Raw genomic sequence first — 12,820 nt, 5'->3', positions numbered from 1 at the left:
GACATAAATGCAATGGAGTCCATCAAACATTCTTTTTTTTTTTAATTTTTTTAATGTTTATTTATTTTTGAGACAGAGAGAGACAGAGCATGAACAGGGGAGGGTCAGAGAGAGACGGAGACACAGAATCTGAAGCAGGCTCCAGGCTCTGAGCTGTCAGCACAGAGCCTGACACGGGACTCAAACTCACGGACCCTGAGATCATGACCTGAGCTGAAGTCAGACGCTTAACAGACTGAGCCACCCAGGTGCCCCAGATCAAACATTCTTGAAAAGGTAAAACTTCAAAAGAGAGAACTGGCAAAAATTGTACAAAACTTCATTTTGCAGGTGGATTTAAAAGGCTGAACAGGGGGTGGAGGTAATCCTCCCATGTGGCTTTGAAAAGTTTGTACAGGTAAAGGGAAAATACTTCACTCTGAGACAAAAATGGAATCATAGCTGCTGTCTTGGTTATTTAATGTCTTCTCCAATACAAATCACTTAAACTAGTCCACATTTGGCTACTCCTGAAATTCACTGTTTGGATTAAAAGAGAAAATGAGACAGAATGGGAGAGAGATGATTTATTTCTTCTTCTTCTTCTTCTTCTTCTTCTTCTTCTTCTTCTTCTTCTTTTTCTTCTTTTTGCTATCTCATATATATGAAGTGTGAATTTGTTAGGATTTTCCTTCCTTTTCCCACTATTTTATCATCTGAATGATACAACATATTGGTGTCAGTTTTTGCATTGACTTAATTAATCAAACTATTTATCTTCAATTACCATTTGATTTTTTTAATAGAGTATTGACATTTGTAGAGATCAAGGATCAGTTAAAATGACCCTTATTACTAGTTTAAAGACTTTATTGTCAAGCTACAAGCACAAATGTTTCCATTATAAACTTTTGCAACATCATATAATAAAACACATTTATTACCTATAAGACCTGCTGCAAGTTTGTTCTAGATGAGTAAAATACGCTATGCCAGAATCATTATAAATGCCAGTTCTACTTCTTTTTGAAAGATTAGGAAAAAATTCATTTTTTAATCAATCAGCTATTAATTATCTTCTGTTAACACATGTCTATTTTGTTTTTCTTTTTTCAACGTTTTTTTTTTTTTTTTTTAATTTATTTATTTTTGGGACAGAGAGAGACAGAGCATGAACGGGGGAGGGGCAGAGAGAGAGGGAGACACAGAATCGGAAACAGGCTCCAGGCTCCGAGCCATCAGCCCAGAGCCTGACGCGGGGCTCGAACTCACGGACCGCGAGATCGTGACCTGGCTGAAGTCGGACGCTTAACCGACTGCGCCACCCAGGCGCCCCAACACATGTCTATTTTGTAACACATTACAAAAATGTTTTGGAAAAGCTCATTTCAAATATTTATTATTATCAAGAAAAATCTTTTGTTCTCAGAGACACTTTCACTCCGATGGGGTAATATATTTTGCCTACCTTACTGTTCTTTAGTTATCATTAGATAAAAGGAAAAAAATACCATATTTTCCTTTGTGTTTTCCTTTCTTTTGTTGCTATTATTGATTATGTTTTTTTTTTCTTTTTGTGGCTTGCTTTGTTATAGCTTTAGGCATGGTGACCCTTGTTAATTCCAAAAATATTCCTCAGTCAGGTAGCTCAAATGAAGTGACTCAAGGAAGGGAATGTTCATATTGTTTTTGATGCCTTTGAAATTTTCTATGTCAAGATGGTTTGCCCAAGGACATATTTTCCCACTTTCAGTAAGTTGTTTTGCCACACCTGCCACTGATTCATTCCTTAGACACATTTCCTTTTATGGTGCTTTTTTGAAATCCTTTGCCAAGTTCACTTGAAACTTGTCAAACCTTTTATTTTTCTTTAAACCAACCACCTTTTAACTTGATTTTGTTTTAGACTAAAAAAAATAACTGATATATAACTTTATATATTTCAGATGTCATCAAGCAAAATTTCTGTAATTGCTTCACGACCATGTGAATTCACTCAACAAATCACTGCATTTAGAAAAACAAATGATAGATAATAGGATTTTTCTCTCTTCCTTCCTTTTTTTTTAATTTACACTTAAGATATCTAAATTATATTCTAAGTTTTTAACTTTTTGCGAAGCATACTTTATTTCCTGTGGTAAGAAAGTGTTTTCTGTATTGCACATTCTGTAACTATAATACATTTTTGTTGTTGTTTATTTCTTTATAGAGTAAGAACGAAGAGCGTAAGCAGGGGAGAGGCAGAGAGAAAGGGAAACAGAATCTTAAGCAAGCTCTGCACTGTCAACACTGAGCCCAATGTGGGGCTCGATCCCACAAACCAAGCCATCATGACCTGAGCCAAAATCAAGAGTTGGACGCTTAACCCACTGAGCCATCCAGGCATCCCAACCATTATACATTTTTATTGTACAGGAGAAAGTATAACATTTATTTACTGCCTACTCTATGGCAGGCACTATGAATGATTTAAAATATATATTCTCATTAAATCTGAAGGAAACCATTGCAATATATTAAGCCTATTTAATAATTAGAAATTGGAGGCATTGAACATATAAGCCAATATTTCAAAGTTGTTGAGTTAGTAAATATCAGGCATAGATTTTTATTTCAAGTACATAATTTCCAAGGGTATACTATTTTCTTGACTTCATATTATTACTGATGTAGTGTGACCTATGTAATACTGAGCATAAAATATACATAAGAACATTTCCTGAGCTCCAAGGCCCAACAGGAGACAGATGTTTAGTGGTGGTAAAGAGAAGTGGAATTATGCTTTGTCATGAGTTGCTTTTCTTCACTTGGACAAAAATGAGAAACCAATTCTTCTCATTAAGATTCCATGTAAATGTTTTTTTCTTATGCCAAATCACCACAAAGACCACAGACACATAAAAATCAAGAAGGCACAAAAAAGAAAACATTTGAGTAAAGAAAAATGTAATTTTCAAGGAATCAAACAGGCTTTCTAGGGATAATAAATAAAACACGTACACCATGGATTCTCATGTTTTATAGATTGTGTATTTGAGAACTTCCTTTTCACTAAAATTTCTGTATAACCTCCCAGAACAATATGCATGGTGCTTTTCTGGTCATTTGGGGACATGGGTACAGATTGGCCAAAAATTTCAATCACTTAACCCATCTCTTCACAGATAGTACAAAGAAGATGATGCCCTACTTTCTTGTTTTAGTTCTTATGCTACAAATAAGTGTCCTTTTCCTGGTCTATTTAATGTCAAAGTTTTCCAATTTTTGTGCTTTTTGTTGATGATTTTACTTCTAAAATGGTTCCCAAACATAGTGCGGAAGTGCTGTCTAGTGTTCCCAAGTGCAAGAAGGTTCTCATGTACCTTACGGATAAATACATGTGTTAGATAAGCTTTGTTCAGACATGAGTTATAGAGCCATTGGCTGTCAGTTCCATGTTAATAAATCAACTATATATTAAATAAGATGACATTTAAATAAATATACATAAAATAATGTGTTGATTTTTTGAAAAAAAACTGTTATGACCAGAAGCTTGCAGGAACCCAACCCTGGATTTATCATATGAACAATGGTTCAGTATTTCCTAATTCAGTATTTGTGGCGACTTCATAGAACATACCTACTGAGAATAACAAAAATCGACTACAGTTGGCATTTTCCAGAATCAGAGTGAGTGAATCTGGGTACAAATAGATTGATAAATTCTAGAACTTGAAGATTATGCATCATCCCAGTCCCCAAAACAAGTGCCTTCTATCCGTTGTAACAAGATAGAGGAAGAAAACACCACACTAGTAAGAAGGAAAGATAAAGATTGATCAGCACATCCAGCATAACAATCCAGATCAATGACTACACAGTGATTTCATAATGTTATATTGTGCTAAGTTTCCTTCCTCAATCTCTCTCCTTGTATTCCATCTCACAGTGTCAGTATTCATCTGAACTTTTTGATTATTCCTTTATAATGTTGTTCTTTTCCTCATACCTTTTCTATCTTACTATAGATAAACTAGATTTTATTATTTGACATAGATTATTGAAATAGTTTCTTGCCCTAAATATTCAATCAATTTAAAATCAATCTTCATCTCATCTCAAATTATTTATTATTGTGGGTAAGAAATTGAAAAACCTTGAACATCATTTTTTGAGTTGACACACAAATTTAATATTTGCACATCTATATATCTATAAAATGTCAACTGTTTTTGTTACCCATTTGGTAAGAAATCTCAATGATTTACCACTGCATGCAGAATGATCTCTGAACTACTGAACAGTGAGTTAAGTGCATAATATATTGTATCCTTGGTGACAATGAACTAGATCCTCCAAATGGTTGCTTATACCATGTAGAAACACCCATATTGTTTCTGGTGGTGCATGGAAGTCACAATTACCCAGAGGGGTCCCTATGCTCACACCAATAGAATTATAATTAATACCAGGTATATTTTAATATGAAGAACCAGAAACAGTCAAAATAAAAATCAGTTTAGATAATCTGTTCATAAAATTTTAACTAGAATATCAGAGTCAAAGTTGAAATTTCAGCCTTTCATCAAGATATTTCATAATTTATTTCTTATCTCTCATCCCTGCCTCCTGAAAATTGAATCACTGCAGTTGAAAAACACATACTGTCATAAGATTCACATAAACCCCAAACCAAATAAAGACATAAGTGAAATATATTAGAAGATCAATTCCCATTGGCAGTGATTAGCTTGTTTGCCTATATTTTCCCAAGGAAAGACACTGAATATTGTGATTATTTATGACAGTCACATCTTACATGAACTATTACAATTTATTTCCACTTAATCTATAAAGTAGCTCATTGAAACTTATATTCATTTTAAAGATTTGGAAACTCAGGTTTAGAGGCATTTAGTGACATAACTGGTAAGAGCCAAATTTATGATTAAACTTAGCTTTATTGCTTCCACAGATCGTGATTTACCAGCTTCTTTTCCAAATTAGAGGGTAATATTTTTTGAAGCCTGGTGGTATAATGAAAAACCACATGATCCCAGACAACCCCATAGATTACACAGTGTCATTAAAAACATGTATTTGAAACTGAACTTCTCTCACTGTTTGCCTTTAGAACCAGGCATTAATATATGATTAAAAGTGTGATCTATATTGGATACTAAAATTTATTTTCTTTATAATAGACAAACACAAAATATGAGTGCAAAGTGTTCTGCATATATATGCATATATATTTATGTTATGCACTTCTTATAAAACTTTATAATACTTCATAAATCCTGGAACATTACTCAACTGTTTGGTAGTATCAAGGTTACTATTTTTTTTTCTATGCTGAATTCAATTTTCACAGTTAAAACACTGAATAATTAAGATCCTGATTTTTATCTGTCAGTGCAGAGCCCAATGTGGGTCTTGAACCCATGAACTAGGAGATCATGACCTGAGACAAAATCAAGAGTTGGACACAACTGACTGAGGCACCCAGATGCCCCAAGATCCTGCTTTTTAAAAAAGAGAAAATTTTATGTAGTAAAACAAGCTCATACAAACAAAATACAGAAAAAAAATGAAGACCAAATATGATACAATGTTGAGCATATTTCTAACATAACCTGTTTCTTCAGGATGAAAGTCTATTTTACTATTTGTAAAGAACAGCATAAAATGAGAAGCATTTCTAATTATATTATTAGTTAGCATATGCACCAAATATAAATACTAATTATAAGTGGGGATTGAAAAATATGAAAATATCACCATGGCTTTTGGTCTCTTTACTCAACTTATTTTAAATATTAATTTTTTGTTTCTTTCAAGATTGTTTGTTTACATGTACATAAAATTCTTATTAATATGCTTTATATTTTACATCGCCTAATTTCACAGCAGAAATTTATATTCATTTCATATTTTTTAATGTTTATGTATTTATTTTGAAAGAGAGATTGTGAGCAGGGGAGGGACAGAGAGAGGGAGAGTGCAAATCTCAAGCAATCCCCACACTGTCAGCCCACAGCCTGACATGGGGATTGATCCCACAAACTGTGAGATCATGACCTGAACTGAAACCAAGAGTCAGACACTCAATGGACTGAGCCACCCAAGTGTCCGATTTCATATTTTCTTATACTTGATTCAAGTTGACATTACTTAAATATACATATTAATTTAGTGTGATTTGGTATATTATTGTTTCCACTGACTCACTTATCAAATAATCTGATCTCCATATCCATATCTGTTTTACCCAAATTAAAGTCCTTCTTGTTATTTTATCAGATTCTGCTCTATTCAACATGACTAAATTATAGCAGTTATTATCCACAATTTGACAATTAGACTCAACTTCTGTATTGCCTTTCATGATCTAGTCTTAGAAATCACATGGCAGCTTACTCTTTTAGTGGAGGCAGTCACAAAGGCCCACTTCAATTCATGAGGAGAAAACAGATTCTTCTTTTTTTTTAATGCTTATTTATTTATTTTGAGAGATAGAGAGAGAGAGAGTGCAAGTGGGGAGAGGAGCGAAGAGAGAGGTGAGAGAGAATCCCAAGCAGGCTCCATGCTGTCAGCATAGAGCCCAATGTGGTGTTTGATGTCACTAACTATGAGATCATGACCTGAACTGAAATCAAAAGTTAGACACTTAACCTACCAAGCCACCCAGGGACTACTGATTTCTTCTCGATAGGAAGGTGGTAAGATTCTTGAAGTTCAACCACCAGAAACTCCAACCCCACAAGCATCATAATGGAAATAAATTCATATCTTTCAGTACTCACTCTAAATGTCAATGGACTCAATGTTCCAATCAAAAGACACAGGGTAACAGAATGGATAAGAAAATAATATCCATGTATATGCTGTTACAAGAGACCCACTTTAGACCTGAAGTCACCTTCAGATTGAAAATAAGGGGATGGAGAATGATTTATCATGCTAATGGTCAACAAAAGAAAGGTAGAGTAGCCATACTTATATCAGACAATCTAGACTTTAAAATAAAGACTGTATCAAGAGATGCAGAAGGGCATTATGTCATAATCAAGGGTCTATCCACCAAGAAGACCTAACATTGTAAACATTTATGCACCAAATGTGGAGCACCCAAATATATAAATCAATTATCACAGACATAAAGAAACCTATCGATAGTAATACCATAATAGTAGGAGACTTCAACACCCCACTCACAGCAATGGACAGATCATCTACTCAAAAAATCAACAAGGAAACAATGGCTTTGAATGACACACTGGACCAGATGGACTTCACAGATATATTCAGAACATTTCATCCTAAAGCAGCAGAATATACATTCTTCTCCAGTGTACATGGAACGTTCTCCAGAATAGACCATATACTGGGACACAAATCAGCCCTCAGTAAGTACAAAAAGATCGAGATCATACCGCACATATTTTCAGACCACAATGCTATGAAACTCGAACTCAACCACAAGGAAAAATTTGGAAAGGTAACAAATACTTGGAGACTGAAGAACATCCTACTAAAGAATGAATGGGCTAACTAAGAAGTTAAAGAGGAAATTAAAAAGGATATGGAAGTCAATGAAAATGATAACACCACAACCCAAAACCTCTGGGATGCAGCAAAGGCGGTCATAAGAGGAAAGTATATAGCAATCCAGGCCTTCCTAAAAAATGAAGAAAGATCTCAGATACACAACCTAAACTTAAGCCTTAAGGAGCTGGAAAAAGAACTGCAATTAAAACCCAAAACCAACAGAAGACAGGAAATAATAAAGATTAGAGCAGAAATTAATGCTATTGAAACCAAAAACAAACACACAAACAAACAAACAAACAAACAAACAAAAACAGTAGGACAGATCAATGAAACAGAAGCTGGTTCTTTGAAAGAATTAACAAAATTGATGAACCTGTAGCCAGTTTGATCAAAAATAAAAAGGAAAGGACACAAATAAATAAAATCAAGTATGAAAGAGGAGAGATCACAAACAACACAGCAGAAAAAAACATTAATAAGAGAATATTATGAGCAATTATATGCCAACAAAATGGGCAATATGGAAGAAATGGACAAATTCTTAGAAACATACACACTACCAAAACTCAAGAGGAAGAAATAGAAATTTTGAACAGACCCATAACCAGTAAAGAAATCGAATTAGTAATCAAAAATCTTCCAAAAAACAAGAATCCAGGGCCAGATGGCTTTCCAGGGGAATTCTACCAAACATTTAAGGAAGAGTTAACACCTATTCTCTTGAAGCTGTTCCAAAAAATAGAAATGGAAGGAAAACTTCCAAACTCTTTCTATGAATCCAGCATTACCTTGACTCCAAAACAAGACAGAGACCCCACTAAAAAGGAGAACTATAGACCAATTTCCCTGATGAACATGGATGCAAAAATCCTCAACAAGATAGTAGCCAACCGGATCCAAAAATACATCAAAAAATTATTCACAACTACCAAGTGGGATTTATATCTGGGATGCAGGGCTGGTTCAATATCCACAAAACAATTAACATGATTCATCACATCAATAAAAGAAAGGACAAGAACCATATGATCCTCTCAATAGATGCAGAGAAATCATTAGACAAAATACAGGATCCTTTCTTGATAAAAACCCTCAAGAAAGTAGGGATAGAAGGAGCATACCTCGAGATCATAAAAGCCATATATGAACCACCCAACGCTAATAACATCCTCAATGGCGAAAAACTGAGAGCTTTCCCCCTAAGGGCAGGAACAAGACAGAGATGTCCACTCTCACCACTGTTATTCAACATAGTATTGGTAGTCTTAACCTCTGCGATCAGACAACACAAAGAAATAAAAGGCATCCATATCGGCCAGGAGGAGGTTAAACTTTCACTCTTCACAGATGACATGATACTGTATATGGAAAACCCAAAATATTCCACCAAAAAAACCTGCTAGAATTGATTCATGAATTCAGCAAAGTTGCAGGATATAAAATCAATGCACAGGAATAGGTTGCATTCCTATACACCAACAATGAAGAAGCGACAGAAAGAGAAATCAAGGAATCAATCCTATTTACAGTTGCACAAAAAAAAAAAAAACCAAAACATAAAGTACCTAGGAATAAATCTAACCAAAGAGATGAAAAATCTATACACTGAAAACTATAGAAAGCTTATGAAAGAAATTTAAGACACAAAAATTGGAAAAAGATTCCATGCTCCTGGATAGGAAGAACAAATATTGTTAAAATGTCAATATTACCCAAAGCAATCTACATATTCAATGCAATCCCTATCAAAATAACACGAGCATTCTTCACAGAGCTAGAACAAACATCCTATAATTTGTATGGAACCAGAAAAGACCCCGAATAGCCAAAGCAATCTTGAAAAAGAAAACCAAAACAGGAGGCATCACAATCCCGGACTTCAAGCTATACTACAAAGCTGTAATCATCAAGACAGTATGGTACTGGCACAAGAACAGACACTCAGATCAATGGAACAGAATAGGGAACCCAGAAATGGACCCACAAACATATACCCAACTAATCTTTGACAAAGCACGAAAGAATATCCAATGGAATAAAGGCAGTCTCTTCAGCAAGTGATGCTGGGAAGATCGGACAGTGACATGCAGAAGAATGAACCTGGACCACTTTCTTACACCATACACAAAAATATACTCAAAATAGATGAAAGACCTAAATGTAACACAGGATGCCATCAAAATCCTTGAGGAGAAAGCAGGCAAAAACCTCTGATCTTGGCCACAGAAACTTCTTACTCCACACATCTCCGGAGGCAAGGGAAACAAAAGGAAAAATGAACTACTGGAACCTCATCAAAATAAAAAGCTTCTGCACAGCGAAGGAAACAATCAGCAAAACTAAAAGGCAACTTACAAGATGGGAGAAGATATTTTCAAATGACTCATCAGATAAAGGGTTAGTATCCAAAATCTATAAAGAACTTATCAAACTCAACACCCAAAAAACAAATAATCCAGTGAAGAAATGGGCAAGAGACATGAATAGACACTTCTCCAAAGAAGACATCCAGATGGCCAACCAACACATGAAAAAATGCCCAACTTCACTCATCATCAGGGAAATACAAATCAAAACCACAATGAGATACCACCTTACACCTGTCAGAATGGCTAACATTCACAACTCAGGCAACAACAGATGTTGGCGAGGATGCAGAGAAAGAGGATCTCTTTTGCATTGTTGGTGGGAATGAAAGCTGGTGCAGCCACTCTGGAAAACAGTATGGAGATTCAGCAAAGTTGCAGGATATAAAACTAAAAATATAAAAACTAAAAATAGAACTACCCTACAACCCAGCAATTGCACTACTAGGCATTTATCCACGGGATACAGGTGTGCTGTTTCAAAGGGACACAGGCACCCCCATGTTTATAGCAACACTATCAACAATAGCCAAAGTATGGAAAGAGCCCAAATGTCCATCGATGGATGAATGGATAAAGAAGAAGTGGTATATATATACAATGGAGTATTACTCGGCAATCAAAAAGAATAAAATCTTGCCATTTGCAACTTCATGGATGGAACTGGAGGGTATTATGCTAAGTGAAATTAGTCAGTAGAGAAAGACAAAAATCATATGACTTCACTCATATGAGGGCTTTAAGAGACAAAACAGATGAACATAGGTGAAGGGAAACAAAAATAATATAAAAACAGGGAGGGGGACAAAACAGAAGAGACTCATAAATATGGAGAACAAACTGAGGGTTACTGGAGGGGTTGTGGGAGGGGGGGTGGGCTAAATGGGTTAGGGGCTTTAAAGAATCTACTCCTGAAATCATTGTTACACTATATGCTAACTAATTTGGATGTAAATTTTAAAAAAAGAAAAAGATTCTTGACGTTCACATAGAATAAAGAATACAGCCATTTTTGGAAAATACATTCTGCTGCAGCTGTTTTCCTACTAAATGGGACCACAGAGATCAGCTGTAATTGAATATGAGTGCCACAAGTATTGTTGTTTTTCTGTTTATTTGTGTGTGTGTGTGTGTGTATGTGTGTGTAGTTTTAAGTTTTTTTTTTTTTTTTTTTTTTTTTGTATTCTTTGTTACTAGCTGTTGGGTCATAGTACCTTTTCTTTCTTTGCTTTCCTAGAATTTTTCACTTTTGTAGGCCTGTGATTTTCAAACCCTTTGTATCCTAGTTAATAAAATTAAAGGTTACTACATATTTGAAAGTTGTGTATGATTACTTGAGAAATAGTCTCAAAGTATAACTCTATAATTTTACTGTTATATGTTACTTAATCAATCTAGCCTCTAACTTTTCAAGGATTTTGCCACATTAAGATAATCCATGTTCTGCTACAGTTTTCTTGAAATTATGTTGTTTTAACAAATGTGGCTATATTATATAATAAAAGTGCATGATTATTGATATTAAATATACCTGAATGTACCACCTAACCTCTTAAATGTACAAATTATTAATATAAAGTACTAGCAGACTAAAATAGATGCCAAATGTTGCCTAGCTAATTAGTAGCAGAAGAAAATTAATTAAGGACCTATTTTATAACAGGGTCTGTGCCTCATGCTATCAACATAAATAATGTATAAAATATCCTTCCTTTCTGGGACGCCTGGGTGGCTCAGTCTGTTGAGCATCTGACTTTGGTCAAGTTATGATCTCACAGTTCATGTGTTCGAGCCCTGCGTTGGGCTCTGTGCTGACAGCTCAGAGCCTGGAGCCTGCTTCAGATTCTGTGTCCCTCTCTCTCTCCACCCCACCCCTGATTGTGCTCTGTCTCTCTTTGTCTTTCAAAAATGAATAAACATAAAAAAAATCTTTCCTTTCTTCTTTCCTCCTCCCCTTTATCTTTCTCTGTCTTCCTTCCTTCCTTCCTTATAATATAAAAAATAAGCAATCATAAATATAATTTCCTATGAACAAAATATGGGTGATATTTATAAATAATTGAATTTTCCCTCCAAATTTAGCTATTGATTATACTCTCATTTATATGATTTGTTGATGTGTGAACTTCGAATCATTTATATATAGCTATAATAAAACCTGAAACAAACTTATTAATTTAACAAAAGCAATGATACTTAAAGAGATAATTTTCAATCTACATATCCATGAAAGAATTTCTTTCAGATTGTGGGTGAAGAAATAATAGAAAACAGATAATGTATCTCCTAGTTCTGTTGGTGGAACAAAATATTTAAGGCAGGTCTACTGTGATGCATTAAAAGTGCAGAACTACTGCAATTTCAGATAAGCTAGTCCTGATCTATTTGGTAATTACATTATATTAACCATCTATTTATTTAGTGTGTTACACAAAATTGACTTAAGAGAAGGATTAGTTCACTGCTTGCAGACGGATTGACTATTGTTGGGAAACTTGAATCATCAAAGGAAACAAATATTTGGACAAGCAATAAATGCATGCAGGCCCTTCACAACATTTGTGTACAAGATTTATTTACCTAATAATTCCATTCATGCTTTTTTTTAATAAAATTTCCAAACCAACATATTTTGAGGCAAAGCCATTTGAGTGATTATAGTCATTTTATATTCTCTATGGTTAACCCCTAGGAAAACATAGAGGGATATAATTTTTTTTCCTCTTAAAAAAATGAATCTTTTGGTTGAGGTAAGGCATAGTTGCAGTTATTAGCAAGGCTTTTATGGTTAAAGTGACATAAGAAGATTCATGTTTTGGGAAAGTCACTTAACTTCTTTGAATCTTTGTTTACTCATCTGTAAAATGGGGATAATAAACATAACTATTTCACAGTGCTATGGGAACCAACTTGATAATCACAACGCCTAATATTTA

The sequence above is a fragment of the Panthera pardus genome, unplaced genomic scaffold (assembly GCF_024362965.1).
Source record: "Panthera pardus isolate Hobbes unplaced genomic scaffold, ASM2436296v1 HiC_scaffold_1, whole genome shotgun sequence".
In the NCBI taxonomy this organism is placed as follows: Eukaryota; Metazoa; Chordata; class Mammalia; order Carnivora; family Felidae; genus Panthera; species Panthera pardus.
This window is presented reverse-complemented; position numbering follows the sequence as displayed.